Genomic DNA, 20,482 nt, shown 5'->3' with positions numbered 1-20,482 from the left:
TGACGTCACATTCTGCAGCATCAGAGGCTGATGCTTCGGCCAAACTGAACTTTTTGCAGGCCTGTAGATGCCGTAGTGCAGGGGTGCCCAACCCTGCTCCTGCCGATCGACTGTCCTGCACAGTTCATCTCCAACCCTAATCAAACACACCTGCCTTTAATTTTCAAGCGATCCTGAAGACGTTAATTGGTTGCTTCAGGTGTGTTTGATTAGGGTTGGAGATAAACTGTGCAGGACAGTCGATCGGCAGGAGCAGGGTTGGGCACCCCTGCCGTAGTGGGATTCAAACCATTTTATATCGCTCTTAATTGAATCACCGTGGCTCTTTTGCAGAAACGCTTAAGCACAGGTATACTTGTTGTTCTGTGGAGTTTCTTTGAACAAATTATCATTGACTTTTTGCAGCATCGGCTTAGAGCTAGCTCAACAAGCACGCCCTAGGTGGGGGGCTGATGTCCTATGGTTCAAAGTCAAGCCTACGACATAGCCTCTATGAGGCTGTTTACATTTAGAGCCCGCCATTTTGGTTCTATGGTCAAAACAAACGTATCAATGATGTTTTTGTATGTCTAGATTCATTTATAGTTCATGACTCTTTCCCACCTGTTTTGTGTGTAATCTGCCTCTCTGCTTTCGTACGCAAAGCCTCCGTCGTAGGTCCGGTGCAAAAGCAAAAAGTGGCCTTTTCCCCTTAAGCCACTGGGCCTCTTGCGCAGGGTGCTTTGTGTAATTTCAGCCTGATAGGGCACATGCACAGGCAGGACAGAATGATGCACACAAACACCCAGCACAGCTATCAGAAGTTTGTGGGTTCTATGCTAATTCAGATCTTGCGCTCATCATGGCTACAGCGTTGCTTTGAACAAACCATCCTTGAATTCGCCCAACGGCCAACTTAAACAAAGCCCATCAAAGACGACCCAGGTGGGACTTGAACCCACAATCTCCAGCTCCGGAGGCTGATGCCTTATCCATTAGGCCACTAGGCCTTGTCTGGCAAGCTCTGCCTTTGATCTGTAATATGACTTCAAGTGGTTTCTGACGCTCAAACAACTACACTTTAGTATCTCGACGCCAGGTCGGGTTCCGTCTTTGAGGTGAACTTCACAGAATTTGTCGCGCCCTCCCGAAAACCTTCCTTCCGACAGGGCTCGTTGGTCTAGGGGTATGATTCTCGCTTTGGGTGCGAGAGGTCCCGGGTTCAAATCCCGGACGAGCCCAGCAGTTTCAGAACTAGCAGCCAGTTGGCTCCGTCCTTTTGCAGCACTGAGCCAAACTCAAAACTGTCGTGGTTTTGAAATCCTTACTGCTGCTTGTGTTCATTTGTACTATAACTTAGCCAAGATTTTATTTATTTAGAAAAGGGACATTGTATATCAATCGACATTCATGAATGTAAATGTACCCAAATTAGCCCGAAGGCTAGTTTTCATCGGTATTGAAAACTAGCAGCCAGTTGGCTCCATCCTTTTGCAGCACTGAGCCAAACTCAAAACTGTCGTGGTTTTGAAATCCTTACTGCTGCTTGAGTTCATCTGTACTACAACAGAGCCGAGATTCAGCCAGATGACAAGCGATTATTTCCTTGCACAGAACGTACTCAGAATCGCTGTCTGCCAGGGAGTGCGGCTCCCTAACGACAAACGCTTTCTATTAAAACTAGTGCCCGCCCATTCTGCTAGAGGCCAGCGTTCGGTGACTGTACAAGTGTACGCAAGTAACCCGATCCTTCATCAGCCAGGCTCGTTGGTCTAGGGGTATGATTCTCGCTTTGGGTGCGAGAGGTCCCGGGTTCAAATTCCGGACGAGCCCAGCAGTTTCAGAACAAGCAGCCAGTTGGCTCCCTCCTTTGGAGCGCTGAGCCAAACTCAAAACTGCTGTGAAAAGGCTGTTTGTCTTCATCTGTACTAAAATTCAGCCAGATGACAAGTGTTTATTTCCTTCACAGAACATACTCAAAACCGTTGCCCGCCAGGGAGTACGGCTCCCTAACGACAAACGTGTTGTATTAAAACTGGTGCCTGCCCATTCTGTTAAAGGCCAGCGTTCAGTGACTGTACGCAAGTAGCCCAAACCTTCGTTTATCAGGCTCGTTGGTCTAGGGGTATGATTCTCGCTTCGGGTGCGAGAGGTCCCGGGTTCAAATCCCGGACGAGCCCTCTCACCTTTAGTATGAGTTCAAGGGTTCTCTGACTCTGTTTGCTTCTGCTGCTTTTCTTTATCAACCACTTCATATCTGGCCATTTACTGCAACCCACATAGTACTTGACGTCACATTCTGCAGCATCAGAGGCTGATGCTTCGGCCAAACTGAACTTTTTGCAGGCCTGTAGATGCCGTAGTGCAGGGGTGCCCAACCCTGCTCCTGCCGATCGACTGTCCTGCACAGTTCATCTCCAACCCTAATCAAACACACCTGCCTTTAATTTTCAAGCGATCCTGAAGACGTTAATTGGTTGCTTCAGGTGTGTTTGATTAGGGTTGGAGATAAACTGTGCAGGACAGTCGATCGGCAGGAGCAGGGTTGGGCACCCCTGCCGTAGTGGGATTCAAACCATTTTATATCGCTCTTAATTGAATCACCGTGGCTCTTTTGCAGAAACGCTTAAGCACAGGTATACTTGTTGTTCTGTGGAGTTTCTTTGAACAAATTATCATTGACTTTTTGCAGCATCGGCTTAGAGCTAGCTCAACAAGCACGCCCTAGGTGGGGGGCTGATGTCCTATGGTTCAAAGTCAAGCCTACGACATAGCCTCTATGAGGCTGTTAAACATTTAGAGCCCGCCATTTTGGTTCTATGGTCAAAACAAACGTATCAATGATGTTTTTGTATGTCTAGATTCATTTATAGTTCATGACTCTTTCCCACCTGTTTTGTGTGTAATCTGCCTCTCTGCTTTCGTACGCAAAGCCTCCGTCGTAGGTCCGGTGCAAAAGCAAAAAGTGGCCTTTTCCCCTTAAGCCACTGGGCCTCTTGCGCAGGGTGCTTTGTGTAATTTCAGCCTGATAGGGCACATGCACAGGCAGGACAGAATGATGCACACAAACACCCAGCACAGCTATCAGAAGTTTGTGGGTTCTATGCTAATTCAGATCTTGCGCTCATCATGGCTACAGCGTTGCTTTGAACAAACCATCCTTGAATTCGCCCAACGGCCAACTTAAACAAAGCCCATCAAAGACGACCCAGGTGGGACTTGAACCCACAATCTCCAGCTCCGGAGGCTGATGCCTTATCCATTAGGCCACTAGGCCTTGTCTGGCAAGCTCTGCCTTTGATCTGTAATATGACTTCAAGTGGTTTCTGACGCTCAAACAACTACACTTTAGTATCTCGACGCCAGGTCGGGTTCCGTCTTTGAGGTGAACTTCACAGAATTTGTGGCGCCCTCCCGAAAGGCTTCCTTCCGACAGGGCTCGTTGGTCTAGGGGTATGATTCTCGCTTTGGGTGCGAGAGGTCCCGGGTTCAAATCCCGGACGAGCCCAGCAGTTTCAGAACAAGCAGCCAGTTGGCTCCCTCCTTTGGAGCGCTGAGCCAAACTCAAAACTGCTGTGAAAAGGCTGTTTGTCTTCATCTGTACTAAAATTCAGCCAGATGACAAGTGTTTATTTCCTTCACAGAACATACTCAAAACCGTTGCCCGCCAGGGAGTACGGCTCCCTAACGACAAACGTGTTGTATTAAAACTGGTGCCTGCCCATTCTGTTAAAGGCCAGCGTTCAGTGACTGTACGCAAGTAGCCCAAACCTTCGTTTATCAGGCTCGTTGGTCTAGGGGTATGATTCTCGCTTCGGGTGCGAGAGGTCCCGGGTTCAAATCCCGGACGAGCCCTCTCACCTTTAGTATGAGTTCAAGGGTTCTCTGACTCTGTTTGCTTCTGCTGCTTTTCTTTATCAACCACTTCATATCTGGCCATTTACTGCAACCCACATAGTACTTGACGTCACATTCTGCAGCATCAGAGGCTGATGCTTCGGCCAAACTGAACTTTTTGCAGGCCTGTAGATGCCGTAGTGCAGGGGTGCCCAACCCTGCTCCTGCCGATCGACTGTCCTGCACAGTTCATCTCCAACCCTAATCAAACACACCTGCCTTTAATTTTCAAGCGATCCTGAAGACGTTAATTGGTTGCTTCAGGTGTGTTTGATTAGGGTTGGAGATAAACTGTGCAGGACAGTCGATCGGCAGGAGCAGGGTTGGGCACCCCTGCCGTAGTGGGATTCAAACCATTTTATATCGCTCTTAATTGAATCACCGTGGCTCTTTTGCAGAAACGCTTAAGCACAGGTATACTTGTTGTTCTGTGGAGTTTCTTTGAACAAATTATCATTGACTTTTTGCAGCATCGGCTTAGAGCTAGCTCAACAAGCACGCCCTAGGTGGGGGGCTGATGTCCTATGGTTCAAAGTCAAGCCTACGACATAGCCTCTATGAGGCTGTTTACATTTAGAGCCCGCCATTTTGGGTCTATGGTCAAAACAAACGTATCAATGATGTTTTTGTATGTCTAGATTCATTTATAGTTCATGACTCTTTCCCACCTGTTTTGTGTGTAATCTGCCTCTCTGCTTTCGTACGCAAAGCCTCCGTCGTAGGTCCGGTGCAAAAGCAAAAAGTGGCCTTTTCCCCTTAAGCCACTGGGCCTCTTGCGCAGGGTGCTTTGTGTAATTTCAGCCTGATAGGGCACATGCACAGGCAGGACAGAATGATGCACACAAACACCCAGCACAGCTATCAGAAGTTTGTGGGTTCTATGCTAATTCAGATCTTGCGCTCATCATGGCTACAGCGTTGCTTTGAACAAACCATCCTTGAATTCGCCCAACGGCCAACTTAAACAAAGCCCATCAAAGACGACCCAGGTGGGACTTGAACCCACAATCTCCAGCTCCGGAGGCTGATGCCTTATCCATTAGGCCACTAGGCCTTGTCTGGCAATCTCTGCCTTTGATCTGTAATATGACTTCAAGTGGTTTCTGACGCTCAAACAACTACACTTTAGTATCTCGACGCCAGGTCGGGTTCCGTCTTTGAGGTGAACTTCACAGAATTTGTGGCGCCCTCCCGAAAGGCTTCCTTCCGACAGGGCTCGTTGGTCTAGGGGTATGATTCTCGCTTTGGGTGCGAGAGGTCCCGGGTTCAAATCCCGGACGAGCCCAGCAGTTTCAGAACTAGCAGCCAGTTGGCTCCGTCCTTTTGCAGCACTGAGCCAAACTCAAAACTGTCGTGGTTTTGAAATCCTTACTGCTGCTTGTGTTCATTTGTACTATAACTTAGCCAAGATTTTATTTATTTAGAAAAGGGACATTGTATATCAATCGACATTCATGAATGTAAATGTACCCAAATTAGCCCGAAGGCTAGTTTTCATCGGTATTGAAAACTAGCAGCCAGTTGGCTCCATCCTTTTGCAGCACTGAGCCAAACTCAAAACTGTCGTGGTTTTGAAATCCTTACTGCTGCTTGAGTTCATCTGTACTACAACAGAGCCGAGATTCAGCCAGATGACAAGCGATTATTTCCTTGCACAGAACGTACTCAGAATCGCTGTCTGCCAGGGAGTGCGGCTCCCTAACGACAAACGCTTTCTATTAAAACTAGTGCCCGCCCATTCTGCTAGAGGCCAGCGTTCGGTGACTGTACAAGTGTACGCAAGTAACCCGATCCTTCATCAGCCAGGCTCGTTGGTCTAGGGGTATGATTCTCGCTTTGGGTGCGAGAGGTCCCGGGTTCAAATCCCGGACGAGCCCAGCAGTTTCAGAACAAGCAGCCAGTTGGCTCCCTCCTTTGGAGCGCTGAGCCAAACTCAAAACTGCTGTGAAAAGGCTGTTTGTCTTCATCTGTACTAAAATTCAGCCAGATGACAAGTGTTTATTTCCTTCACAGAACATACTCAAAACCGTTGCCCGCCAGGGAGTACGGCTCCCTAACGACAAACGTGTTGTATTAAAACTGGTGCCTGCCCATTCTGTTAAAGGCCAGCGTTCAGTGACTGTACGCAAGTAGCCCAAACCTTCGTTTATCAGGCTCTTGGTCTAGGGGTATGATTCTCGCTTCGGGTGCGAGAGGTCCCGGGTTCAAATCCCGGACGAGCCCTCTCACCTTTAGTATGAGTTCAAGGGTTCTCTGACTCTGTTTGCTTCTGCTGCTTTTCTTTATCAACCACTTCATATCTGGCCATTTACTGCAACCCACATAGTACTTGACGTCACATTCTGCAGCATCAGAGGCTGATGCTTCGGCCAAACTGAACTTTTTGCAGGCCTGTAGATGCCGTAGTGCAGGGGTGCCCAACCCTGCTCCTGCCGATGGACTGTCCTGCACAGTTCATCTCCAACCCTAATCAAACACACCTGCCTTTAATTTTCAAGCGATCCTGAAGACGTTAATTGGTTGCTTCAGGTGTGTTTGATTAGGGTTGGAGATAAACTGTGCAGGACAGTCGATCGGCAGGAGCAGGGTTGGGCACCCCTGCCGTAGTGGGATTCAAACCATTTTATATCGCTCTTAATTGAATCACCGTGGCTCTTTTGCAGAAACGCTTAAGCACAGGTATACTTGTTGTTCTGTGGAGTTTCTTTGAACAAATTATCATTGACTTTTTGCAGCATCGGCTTAGAGCTAGCTCAACAAGCACGCCCTAGGTGGGGGGCTGATGTCCTATGGTTCAAAGTCAAGCCTACGACATAGCCTCTATGAGGCTGTTTACATTTAGAGCCCGCCATTTTGGTTCTATGGTCAAAACAAACGTATCAATGATGTTTTTGTATGTCTAGATTCATTTATAGTTCATGACTCTTTCCCACCTGTTTTGTGTGTAATCTGCCTCTCTGCTTTCGTACGCAAAGCCTCCGTCGTAGGTCCGGTGCAAAAGCAAAAAGTGGCCTTTTCCCCTTAAGCCACTGGGCCTCTTGCGCAGGGTGCTTTGTGTAATTTCAGCCTGATAGGGCACATGCACAGGCAGGACAGAATGATGCACACAAACACCCAGCACAGCTATCAGAAGTTTGTGGGTTCTATGCTAATTCAGATCTTGCGCTCATCATGGCTACAGCGTTGCTTTGAACAAACCATCCTTGAATTCGCCCAACGGCCAACTTAAACAAAGCCCATCAAAGACGACCCAGGTGGGACTTGAACCCACAATCTCCAGCTCCGGAGGCTGATGCCTTATCCATTAGGCCACTAGGCCTTGTCTGGCAAGCTCTGCCTTTGATCTGTAATATGACTTCAAGTGGTTTCTGACGCTCAAACAACTACACTTTAGTATCTCGACGCCAGGTCGGGTTCCGTCTTTGAGGTGAACTTCACAGAATTTGTGGCGCCCTCCCGAAAGGCTTCCTTCCGACAGGGCTCGTTGGTCTAGGGGTATGATTCTCGCTTTGGGTGCGAGAGGTCCCGGGTTCAAATCCCGGACGAGCCCAGCAGTTTCAGAACTAGCAGCCAGTTGGCTCCGTCCTTTTGCAGCACTGAGCCAAACTCAAAACTGTCGTGGTTTTGAAATCCTTACTGCTGCTTGTGTTCATTTGTACTATAACTTAGCCAAGATTTTATTTATTTAGAAAAGGGACATTGTATATCAATCGACATTCATGAATGTAAATGTACCCAAATTAGCCCGAAGGCTAGTTTTCATCGGTATTGAAAACTAGCAGCCAGTTGGCTCCATCCTTTTGCAGCACTGAGCCAAACTCAAAACTGTCGTGGTTTTGAAATCCTTACTGCTGCTTGAGTTCATCTGTACTACAACAGAGCCGAGATTCAGCCAGATGACAAGCGATTATTTCCTTGCACAGAACGTACTCAGAATCGCTGTCTGCCAGGGAGTGCGGCTCCCTAACGACAAACGCTTTCTATTAAAACTAGTGCCCGCCCATTCTGCTAGAGGCCAGCGTTCGGTGACTGTACAAGTGTACGCAAGTAACCCGATCCTTCATCAGCCAGGCTCGTTGGTCTAGGGGTATGATTCTCGCTTTGGGTGCGAGAGGTCCCGGGTTCAAATCCCGGACGAGCCCAGCAGTTTCAGAACAAGCAACCAGTTGGCTCCCTCCTTTGGAGCGCTGAGCCAAACTCAAAACTGCTGTGAAAAGGCTGTTTGTCTTCATCTGTACTAAAATTCAGCCAGATGACAAGTGTTTATTTCCTTCACAGAACACACTCAAAACCGTTGCCCGCCAGGGAGTACGGCTCCCTAACGACAAACGTGTTGTATTAAAACTGGTGCCTGCCCATTCTGTTAAAGGCCAGCGTTCAGTGACTGTACGCAAGTAGCCCAAACCTTCGTTTATCAGGCTCGTTGGTCTAGGGGTATGATTCTCGCTTCGGGTGCGAGAGGTCCCGGGTTCAAATCCCGGACGAGCCCTCTCAACTTTAGTATGAGTTCAAGGGTTCTCTGACTCTGTTTGCTTCTGCTGCTTTTCTTTATCAACCACTTCATATCTGGCCATTTTCTGCAACCCACATAGTACTTGACGTCACATTCTGCAGCATCAGAGGCTGATGCTTCGGCCAAACTGAACTTTTTGCAGGCCTGTAGATGCCGTAGTGCAGGGGTGCCCAACCCTGCTCCTGCCGATCGACTGTCCTGCACAGTTCATCTCCAACCCTAATCAAACACACCTGCCTTTAATTTTCAAGCGATCCTGAAGACGTTAATTGGTTACTTCAGGTGTGTTTGATTAGGGTTGGAGATAAACTGTGCAGGACAGTCGATCGGCAGGAGCAGGGTTGGGCACCCCTGCCGTAGTGGGATTCAAACCATTTTATATCGCTCTTAATTGAATCACCGTGGCTCTTTTGCAGAAACGCTTAAGCACAGGTATACTTGTTGTTCTGTGGAGTTTCTTTGAACAAATTATCATTGACTTTTTGCAGCATCGGCTTAGAGCTAGCTCAACAAGCACGCCCTAGGTGGGGGGCTGATGTCCTATGGTTCAAAGTCAAGCCTACGACATAGCCTCTATGAGGCTGTTTACATTTAGAGCCCGCCATTTTGGTTCTATGGTCAAAACAAACGTATCAATGATGTTTTTGTATGTCTAGATTCATTTATAGTTCATGACTCTTTCCCACCTGTTTTGTGTGTAATCTGCCTCTCTGCTTTCGTACGCAAAGCCTCCGTCGTAGGTCCGGTGCAAAAGCAAAAAGTGGCCTTTTCCCCTTAAGCCACTGGGCCTCTTGCGCAGGGTGCTTTGTGTAATTTCAGCCTGATAGGGCACATGCACAGGCAGGACAGAATGATGCACACAAACACCCAGCACAGCTATCAGAAGTTTGTGGGTTCTATGCTAATTCAGATCTTGCGCTCATCATGGCTACAGCGTTGCTTTGAACAAACCATCCTTGAATTCGCCCAACGGCCAACTTAAACAAAGCCCATCAAAGACGACCCAGGTGGGACTTGAACCCACAATCTCCAGCTCCGGAGGCTGATGCCTTATCCATTAGGCCACTAGGCCTTGTCTGGCAAGCTCTGCCTTTGATCTGTAATATGACTTCAAGTGGTTTCTGACGCTCAAACAACTACACTTTAGTATCTCGACGCCAGGTCGGGTTCCGTCTTTGAGGTGAACTTCACAGAATTTGTCGCGCCCTCCCGAAAGGCTTCCTTCCGACAGGGCTCGTTGGTCTAGGGGTATGATTCTCGCTTTGGATGCGAGAGGTCCCGGGTTCAAATCCCGGACGAGCCCAGCAGTTTCAGAACTAGCAGCCAGTTGGCTCCGTCCTTTTGCAGCACTGAGCCAAACTCAAAACTGTCGTGGTTTTGAAATCCTTACTGCTGCTTGTGTTCATTTGTACTATAACTTAGCCAAGATTTTATTTATTTAGAAAAGGGACATTGTATATCAATCGACATTCATGAATGTAAATGTACCCAAATTAGCCCGAAGGCTAGTTTTCATCGGTATTGAAAACTAGCAGCCAGTTGGCTCCATCCTTTTGCAGCACTGAGCCAAACTCAAAACTGTCGTGGTTTTGAAATCCTTACTGCTGCTTGAGTTCATCTGTACTACAACAGAGCCGAGATTCAGCCAGATGACAAGCGATTATTTCCTTGCACAGAACGTACTCAGAATCGCTGTCTGCCAGGGAGTGCGGCTCCCTAACGACAAACGCTTTCTATTAAAACTAGTGCCCGCCCATTCTGCTAGAGGCCAGCGTTCGGTGACTGTACAAGTGTACGCAAGTAACCCGATCCTTCATCAGCCAGGCTCGTTGGTCTAGGGGTATGATTCTCGCTTTGGGTGCGAGAGGTCCCGGGTTCAAATCCCGGACGAGCCCAGCAGTTTCAGAACAAGCAGCCAGTTGGCTCCCTCCTTTGGAGCGCTGAGCCAAACTCAAAACTGCTGTGAAAAGGCTGTTTGTCTTCATCTGTACTAAAATTCAGCCAGATGACAAGTGTTTATTTCCTTCACAGAACACACTCAAAACCGTTGCCCGCCAGGGAGTACGGCTCCCTAACGACAAACGTGTTGTATTAAAACTGGTGCCTGCCCATTCTGTTAAAGGCCAGCGTTCAGTGACTGTACGCAAGTAGCCCAAACCTTCGTTTATCAGGCTCGTTGGTCTAGGGGTATGATTCTCGCTTCGGGTGCGAGAGGTCCCGGGTTCAAATCCCGGACGAGCCCTCTCACCTTTAGTATGAGTTCAAGGGTTCTCTGACTCTGTTTGCTTCTGCTGCTTTTCTTTATCAACCACTTCATATCTGGCCATTTACTGCAACCCACATAGTACTTGACGTCACATTCTGCAGCATCAGAGGCTGATGCTTCGGCCAAACTGAACTTTTTGCAGGCCTGTAGATGCCGTAGTGCAGGGGTGCCCAACCCTGCTCCTGCCGATCGACTGTCCTGCACAGTTCATCTCCAACCCTAATCAAACACACCTGCCTTTAATTTTCAAGCGATCCTGAAGACGTTAATTGGTTGCTTCAGGTGTGTTTGATTAGGGTTGGAGATAAACTGTGCAGGACAGTCGATCGGCAGGAGCAGGGTTGGGCACCCCTGCCGTAGTGGGATTCAAACCATTTTATATCGCTCTTAATTGAATCACCGTGGCTCTTTTGCAGAAACGCTTAAGCACAGGTATACTTGTTGTTCTGTGGAGTTTCTTTGAACAAATTATCATTGACTTTTTGCAGCATCGGCTTAGAGCTAGCTCAACAAGCACGCCCTAGGTGGGGGGCTGATGTCCTATGGTTCAAAGTCAAGCCTACGACATAGCCTCTATGAGGCTGTTTACATTTAGAGCCCGCCATTTTGGTTCTATGGTCAAAACAAACGTATCAATGATGTTTTTGTATGTCTAGATTCATTTATAGTTCATGACTCTTTCCCACCTGTTTTGTGTGTAATCTGCCTCTCTGCTTTCGTACGCAAAGCCTCCGTCGTAGGTCCGGTGCAAAAGCAAAAAGTGGCCTTTTCCCCTTAAGCCACTGGGCCTCTTGCGCAGGGTGCTTTGTGTAATTTCAGCCTGATAGGGCACATGCACAGGCAGGACAGAATGATGCACACAAACACCCAGCACAGCTATCAGAAGTTTGTGGGTTCTATGCTAATTCAGATCTTGCGCTCATCATGGCTACAGCGTTGCTTTGAACAAACCATCCTTGAATTCGCCCAAAGGCCAACTTAAACAAAGCCCATCAAAGACGACCCAGGTGGGACTTGAACCCACAATCTCCAGCTCCGGAGGCTGATGCCTTATCCATTAGGCCACTAGGCCTTGTCTGGCAAGCTCTGCCTTTGATCTGTAATATGACTTCAAGTGGTTTCTGACGCTCAAACAACTACACTTTAGTATCTCGACGCCAGGTCGGGTTCCGTCTTTGAGGTGAACTTCACAGAATTTGTGGCGCCCTCCCGAAAGGCTTCCTTCCGACAGGGCTCGTTGGTCTAGGGGTATGATTCTCGCTTTGGGTGCGAGAGGTCCCGGGTTCAAATCCCGGACGAGCCCAGCAGTTTCAGAACTAGCAGCCAGTTGGCTCCGTCCTTTTGCAGCACTGAGCCAAACTCAAAACTGTCGTGGTTTTGAAATCCTTACTGCTGCTTGTGTTCATTTGTACTATAACTTAGCCAAGATTTTATTTATTTAGAAAAGGGACATTGTATATCAATCGACATTCATGAATGTAAATGTACCCAAATTAGCCCGAAGGCTAGTTTTCATCGGTATTGAAAACTAGCAGCCAGTTGGCTCCATCCTTTTGCAGCACTGAGCCAAACTCAAAACTGTCGTGGTTTTGAAATCCTTACTGCTGCTTGAGTTCATCTGTACTACAACAGAGCCGAGATTCAGCCAGATGACAAGCGATTATTTCCTTGCACAGAACGTACTCAGAATCGCTGTCTGCCAGGGAGTGCGGCTCCCTAACGACAAACGCTTTCTATTAAAACTAGTGCCCGCCCATTCTGCTAGAGGCCAGCGTTCGGTGACTGTACAAGTGTACGCAAGTAACCCGATCCTTCATCAGCCAGGCTCGTTGGTCTAGGGGTATGATTCTCGCTTTGGGTGCGAGAGGTCCCGGGTTCAAATCCCGGACGAGCCCAGCAGTTTCAGAACAAGCAGCCAGTTGGCTCCCTCCTTTGGAGCGCTGAGCCAAACTCAAAACTGCTGTGAAAAGGCTGTTTGTCTTCATCTGTACTAAAATTCAGCCAGATGACAAGTGTTTATTTCCTTCACAGAACACACTCAAAACCGTTGCCCGCCAGGGAGTACGGCTCCCTAACGACAAACGTGTTGTATTAAAACTGGTGCCTGCCCATTCTGTTAAAGGCCAGCGTTCAGTGACTGTACGCAAGTAGCCCAAACCTTCGTTTATCAGGCTCGTTGGTCTAGGGGTATGATTCTCGCTTCGGGTGCGAGAGGTCCCGGGTTCAAATCCCGGACGAGCCCTCTCACCTTTAGTATGAGTTCAAGGGTTCTCTGACTCTGTTTGCTTCTGCTGCTTTTCTTTATCAACCACTTCATATCTGGCCATTTACTGCAACCCACATAGTACTTGACGTCACATTCTGCAGCATCAGAGGCTGATGCTTCGGCCAAACTGAACTTTTTGCAGGCCTGTAGATGCCGTAGTGCAGGGGTGCCCAACCCTGCTCCTGCCGATCGACTGTCCTGCACAGTTCATCTCCAACCCTAATCAAACACACCTGCCTTTAATTTTCAAGCGATCCTGAAGACGTTAATTGGTTGCTTCAGGTGTGTTTGATTAGGGTTGGAGATAAACTGTGCAGGACAGTCGATCGGCAGGAGCAGGGTTGGGCACCCCTGCCGTAGTGGGATTCAAACCATTTTATATCGCTCTTAATTGAATCACCGTGGCTCTTTTGCAGAAACGCTTAAGCACAGGTATACTTGTTGTTCTGTGGAGTTTCTTTGAACAAATTATCATTGACTTTTTGCAGCATCGGCTTAGAGCTAGCTCAACAAGCACGCCCTAGGTGGGGGGCTGATGTCCTATGGTTCAAAGTCAAGCCTACGACATAGCCTCTATGAGGCTGTTTACATTTAGAGCCCGCCATTTTGGTTCTATGGTCAAAACAAACGTATCAATGATGTTTTTGTATGTCTAGATTCATTTATAGTTCATGACTCTTTCCCACCTGTTTTGTGTGTAATCTGCCTCTCTGCTTTCGTACGCAAAGCCTCCGTCGTAGGTCCGGTGCAAAAGCAAAAAGTGGCCTTTTCCCCTTAAGCCACTGGGCCTCTTGCGCAGGGTGCTTTGTGTAATTTCAGCCTGATAGGGCACATGCACAGGCAGGACAGAATGATGCACACAAACACCCAGCACAGCTATCAGAAGTTTGTGGGTTCTATGCTAATTCAGATCTTGCGCTCATCATGGCTACAGCGTTGCTTTGAACAAACCATCCTTGAATTCGCCCAAAGGCCAACTTAAACAAAGCCCATCAAAGACGACCCAGGTGGGACTTGAACCCACAATCTCCAGCTCCGGAGGCTGATGCCTTATCCATTAGGCCACTAGGCCTTGTCTGGCAAGCTCTGCCTTTGATCTGTAATATGACTTCAAGTGGTTTCTGACGCTCAAACAACTACACTTTAGTATCTCGACGCCAGGTCGGGTTCCGTCTTTGAGGTGAACTTCACAGAATTTGTGGCGCCCTCCCGAAAGGCTTCCTTCCGACAGGGCTCGTTGGTCTAGGGGTATGATTCTCGCTTTGGGTGCGAGAGGTCCCGGGTTCAAATCCCGGACGAGCCCAGCAGTTTCAGAACTAGCAGCCAGTTGGCTCCGTCCTTTTGCAGCACTGAGCCAAACTCAAAACTGTCGTGGTTTTGAAATCCTTACTGCTGCTTGTGTTCATTTGTACTATAACTTAGCCAAGATTTTATTTATTTAGAAAAGGGACATTGTATATCAATCGACATTCATGAATGTAAATGTACCCAAATTAGCCCGAAGGCTAGTTTTCATCGGTATTGAAAACTAGCAGCCAGTTGGCTCCATCCTTTTGCAGCACTGAGCCAAACTCAAAACTGTCGTGGTTTTGAAATCCTTACTGCTGCTTGAGTTCATCTGTACTACAACAGAGCCGAGATTCAGCCAGATGACAAGCGATTATTTCCTTGCACAGAACGTACTCAGAATCGCTGTCTGCCAGGGAGTGCGGCTCCCTAACGACAAACGCTTTCTATTAAAACTAGTGCCCGCCCATTCTGCTAGAGGCCAGCGTTCAGTGACTGTACGCAAGTAGCCCAAACCTTCGTTTATCAGGCTCGTTGGTCTAGGGGTATGATTCTCGCTTCGGGTGCGAGAGGTCCCGGGTTCAAATCCCGGACGAGCCCTCTCACCTTTAGTATGAGTTCAAGGGTTCTCTGACTCTGTTTGCTTCTGCTGCTTTTCTTTATCAACCACTTCATATCTGGCCATTTACTGCAACCCACATAGTACTTGACGTCACATTCTGCAGCATCAGAGGCTGATGCTTCGGCCAAACTGAACTTTTTGCAGGCCTGTAGATGCCGTAGTGCAGGGGTGCCCAACTCTGCTCCTGCCGATCGACTGTCCTGCACAGTTCATCTCCAACCCTAATCAAACACACCTGCCTTTAATTTTCAAGCGATCCTGAAGACGTTAATTGGTTGCTTCAGGTGTGTTTGATTAGGGTTGGAGATAAACTGTGCAGGACAGTCGATCGGCAGGAGCAGGGTTGGGCACCCCTGCCGTAGTGGGATTCAAACCATTTTATATCGCTCTTAATTGAATCACCGTGGCTCTTTTGCAGAAACGCTTAAGCACAGGTATACTTGTTGTTCTGTGGAGTTTCTTTGAACAAATTATCATTGACTTTTTGCAGCATCGGCTTAGAGCTAGCTCAACAAGCACGCCCTAGGTGGGGGGCTGATGTCCTATGGTTCAAAGTCAAGCCTACGACATAGCCTCTATGAGGCTGTTTACATTTAGAGCCCGCCATTTTGGTTCTATGGTCAAAACAAACGTATCAATGATGTTTTTGTATGTCTAGATTCATTTATAGTTCATGACTCTTTCCCACCTGTTTTGTGTGTAATCTGCCTCTCTGCTTTCGTACGCAAAGCCTCCGTCGTAGGTCCGGTGCAAAAGCAAAAAGTGGCCTTTTCCCCTTAAGCCACTGGGCCTCTTGCGCAGGGTGCTTTGTGTAATTTCAGCCTGATAGGGCACATGCACAGGCAGGACAGAATGATGCACACAAACACCCAGCACAGCTATCAGAAGTTTGTGGGTTCTATGCTAATTCAGATCTTGCGCTCATCATGGCTACAGCGTTGCTTTGAACAAACCATCCTTGAATTCGCCCAACGGCCAACTTAAACAAAGCCCATCAAAGACGACCCAGGTGGGACTTGAACCCACAATCTCCAGCTCCGGAGGCTGATGCCTTATCCATTAGGCCACTAGGCCTTGTCTGGCAAGCTCTGCCTTTGATCTGTAATATGACTTCAAGTGGTTTCTGACGCTCAAACAACTACACTTTAGTATCTCGACGCCAGGTCGGGTTCCGTCTTTGAGGTGAACTTCACAGAATTTGTGGCGCCCTCCCGAAAGGCTTCCTTCCGACAGGGCTCGTTGGTCTAGGGGTATGATTCTCGCTTTGGGTGCGAGAGGTCCCGGGTTCAAATCCCGGACGAGCCCAGCAGTTTCAGAACTAGCAGCCAGTTGGCTCTGTCCTTTTGCAGCACTGAGCCAAACTCAAAACTGTCGTGGTTTTGAAATCCTTACTGCTGCTTGTGTTCATTTGTACTATAACTTAGCCAAGATTTTATTTATTTAGAAAAGGGACATTGTATATCAATCGACATTCATGAATGTAAATGTACCCAAATTAGCCCGAAGGCTAGTTTTCATCGGTATTGAAAACTAGCAGCCAGTTGGCTCCATCCTTTTGCAGCACTGAGCCAAACTCAAAACTGTCGTGGTTTTGAAATCCTTACTGCTGCTTGAGTTCATCTGTACTACAACAGAGCCGAGATTCAGCCAGATGACAAGCGATTATTTCCTTGCACAGAACGTACTCAGAATCGCTGTCTGCCAGGGAGTGCGGCTCCCTAACGACAAACGCTTTCTATTAAAACTAGTGCCCGCCCATTCTGCTAGAGGCCAGCGTTCGGTGACTGTACAAGTGTACGCAAGTAACCCGATCCTTCATCAGCCAGGCTCGTTGGTCTAGGGGTATGATTCTCGCTTTGGGTGCGAGAGGTCCCGGGTTCAAATTCCGGACGAGCCCAGCAGTTTCAGAACAAGCAGCCAGTTGGCTCCCTCCTTTGGAGCGCTGAGCCAAACTCAAAACTGCTGTGAAAAGGCTGTTTGTCTTCATCTGTGCTAAAATTCAGCCAGATGACAAGTGTTTATTTCCTTCACAGAACATACTCAAAACCGTTGCCCGCCAGGGAGTACGGCTCCCTAACGACAAACGTGTTGTATTAAAACTGGTGCCTGCCCATTCTGTTAAAGGCCAGCGTTCAGTGACTGTACGCAAGTAGCCCAAACCTTCGTTTATCAGGCTTGTTGGTCTAGGGGTATGATTCTCGCTTCGGGTGCGAGAGGTCCCGGGTTCAAATCCCGGACGAGCCCTCTCACCTTTAGTATGAGTTCAAGGGTTCTCTGACTCTGTTTGCTTCTGCTGCTTTTCTTTATCAACCACTTCATATCTGGCCATTTACTGCAACCCACATAGTACTTGACGTCACATTCTGCAGCATCAGAGGCTGATGCTTCAGCCAAACTGAACTTTTTGCAGGCCTGTAGATGCCGTAGTGCAGGGGTGCCCAACCCTGCTCCTGCCGATCGACTGTCCTGCACAGTTCATCTCCAACCCTAATCAAACACACCTGCCTTTAATTTTCAAGCGATCCTCAAGACGTTAATTGGTTGCTTCAGGTGTGTTTGATTAGGGTTGGAGATAAACTGTGCAGGACAGTCGATCGGCAGGAGCAGGGTTGGGCACCCCTGCCGTAGTGGGATTCAAACCATTTTATATCGCTCTTAATTGAATCACCGTGGCTCTTTTGCAGAAACGCTTAAGCACAGGTATACTTGTTGTTCTGTGGAGTTTCTTTGAACAAATTATCATTGACTTTTTGCAGCATCGGCTTAGAGCTAGCTCAACAAGCACGCCCTAGGTGGGGGGCTGATGTCCTATGGTTCAAAGTCAAGCCTACGGCATAGCCTCTATGAGGCTGTTTACATTTAGAGCCCGCCATTTTGGTTCTATGGTCAAAACAAACGTTTCAATGATGTTTTTGTATGTCTAGATTCATTTATAGTTCATGACTCTTTCCCACCTGTTTTGTGTGTAATCTGCCTCTCTGCTTTCGTACGCAAAGCCTCCGTCGTAGGTCCGGTGCAAAAGCAAAAAGTGGCCTTTTCCCCTTAAGCCACTGGGCCTCTTGCGCAGGGTGCTTTGTGTAATTTCAGCCTGATAGGGCACATGCACAGGCAGGACAGAATGATGCACACAAACACCCAGCACAGCTATCAGAAGTTTGTGGGTTCTATGCTAATTCAGATCTTGCGCTCATCATGGCTACAGCGTTGCTTTGAACAAACCATCCTTGAATTCGCCCAACGGCCAACATAAACAAAGCCCATCAAAGACGACCCAGGTGGGACTTGAACCCACAATCTCCAGCTCCGGAGGCTGATGCCTTATCCATTAGGCCACTAGGCCTTGTCTGGCAATCTCTGCCTTTGATCTGTAATATGACTTCAAGTGGTTTCTGACGCTCAAACAACTACACTTTAGTATCTCGACGCCAGGTCGGGTTCCGTCTTTGAGGTGAACTTCACAGAATTTGTGGCGCCCTCCCGAAAGGCTTCCTTTCGACAGGGCTCGTTGGTCTAGGGGTATGATTCTCGCTTTGGGTGCGAGAGGTCCCGGGTTCAAATCCCGGACGAGCCCAGCAGTTTCAGAACTAGCAGCCAGTTAACTCCGTCCTTTTGCAGCACTGAGCCAAACTCAAAACTGTCGTGGTTTTGAAATCCTTACTGCTGCTTGTGTTCATTTGTACTATAACTTAGCCAAGATTTTATTTATTTAGAAAAGGGACATTGTATATCAATCGACATTCATGAATGTAAATGTACCCAAATTAGCCCGAAGGCTAGTTTTCATCGGTATTGAAAACTAGCAGCCAGTTGGCTCCATCCTTTTGCAGCACTGAGCCAAACTCAAAACTGTCGTGGTTTTGAAATCCTTACTGCTGCTTGAGTTCATCTGTACTACAACAGAGCCGAGATTCAGCCAGATGACAAGCGATTATTTCCTTGCACAGAACGTACTCAGAATCGCTGTCTGCCAGGGAGTGCGGCTCCCTAATGACAAACGCTTTCTATTAAAACTAGTGCCCGCCCATTCTGCTAGAGGCCAGCGTTCGGTGACTGTACAAGTGTACGCAAGTAACCCGATCCTTCATCAGCCAGGCTCGTTGGTCTAGGGGTATGATTCTCGCTTTGGGTGCGAGAGGTCCCGGGTTCAAATCCCGGACGAGCCCAGCAGTTTCAGAACAAGCAGCCAGTTGGCTCCCTCCTTTGGAGCGCTGAGCCAAACTCAAAACTGCTGTGAAAAGGCTGTTTGTCTTCATCTGTACTAAAATTCAGCCAGATGACAAGTGTTTATTTCCTTCACAGAACATACTCAAAACCGTTGCCCGCCAGGGAGTACGGCTCCCTAACGACAAACGTGTTGTATTAAAACTGGTGCCTGCCCATTCTGTTAAAGGCCAGCGTTCAGTGACTGTACGCAAGTAGCCCAAACCTTCGTTTATCAGGCTCTTGGTCTAGGGGTATGATTCTCGCTTCGGGTGCGAGAGGTCCCGGGTTCAAATCCCGGACGAGCCCTCTCACCTTTAGTATGAGTTCAAGGGTTCTCTGACTCTGTTTGCTTCTGCTGCTTTTCTTTATCAACCACTTCATATCTGGCCATTTACTGCAACCCACATAGTACTTGACGTCACATTCTGCAGCATCAGAGGCTGATGCTTCGGCCAAACTGAACTTTTTGCAGGCCTGTAGATGCCGTAGTGCAGGGGTGCCCAACCCTGCTCCTGCCGATGGACTGTCCTGCACAGTTCATCTCCAACCCTAATCAAACACACCTGCCTTTAATTTTCAAGCGATCCTGAAGACGTTAATTGGTTGCTTCAGGTGTGTTTGATTAGGGTTGGAGATAAACTGTGCAGGACAGTCGATCGGCAGGAGCAGGGTTGGGCACCCCTGCCGTAGTGGGATTCAAACCATTTTATATCGCTCTTAATTGAATCACCGTGGCTCTTTTGCAGAAACGCTTAAGCACAGGTATACTTGTTGTTCTGTGGAGTTTCTTTGAACAAATTATCATTGACTTTTTGCAGCATCGGCTTAGAGCTAGCTCAACAAGCACGCCCTAGGTGGGGGGCTGATGTCCTATGGTTCAAAGTCAAGCCTACGACATAGCCTCTATGAGGCTGTTTACATTTAGAGCCCGCCATTTTGGTTCTATGGTCAAAACAAACGTATCAATGATGTTTTTGTATGTCTAGATTCATTTATAGTTCATGACTCTTTCCCACCTGTTTTGTGTGTAATCTGCCTCTCTGCTTTCGTACGCAAAGCCTCCGTCGTAGGTCCGGTGCAAAAGCAAAAAGTGGCCTTTTCCCCTTAAGCCACTGGGCCTCTTGCGCAGGGTGCTTTGTGTAATTTCAGCCTGATAGGGCACATGCACAGGCAGGACAGAATGATGCACACAAACACCCAGCACAGCTATCAGAAGTTTGTGGGTTCTATGCTAATTCAGATCTTGCGCTCATCATGGCTACAGCGTTGCTTTGAACAAACCATCCTTGAATTCGCCCAACGGCCAACTTAAACAAAGCCCATCAAAGACGACCCAGATGGGACTTGAACCCACAATCTCCAGCTCCGGAGGCTGATGCCTTATCCATTAGGCCACTAGGCCTTGTCTGGCAAGCTCTGCCTTTGATCTGTAATATGACTTCAAGTGGT

The sequence above is a fragment of the Scardinius erythrophthalmus genome (genome assembly GCF_964197995.2).
Source record: "Scardinius erythrophthalmus genome assembly, chromosome: 7".
NCBI classification, from domain to species: Eukaryota; Metazoa; Chordata; class Actinopteri; order Cypriniformes; family Leuciscidae; genus Scardinius; species Scardinius erythrophthalmus.
Note: the sequence above shows the minus strand (reverse complement) of the source record.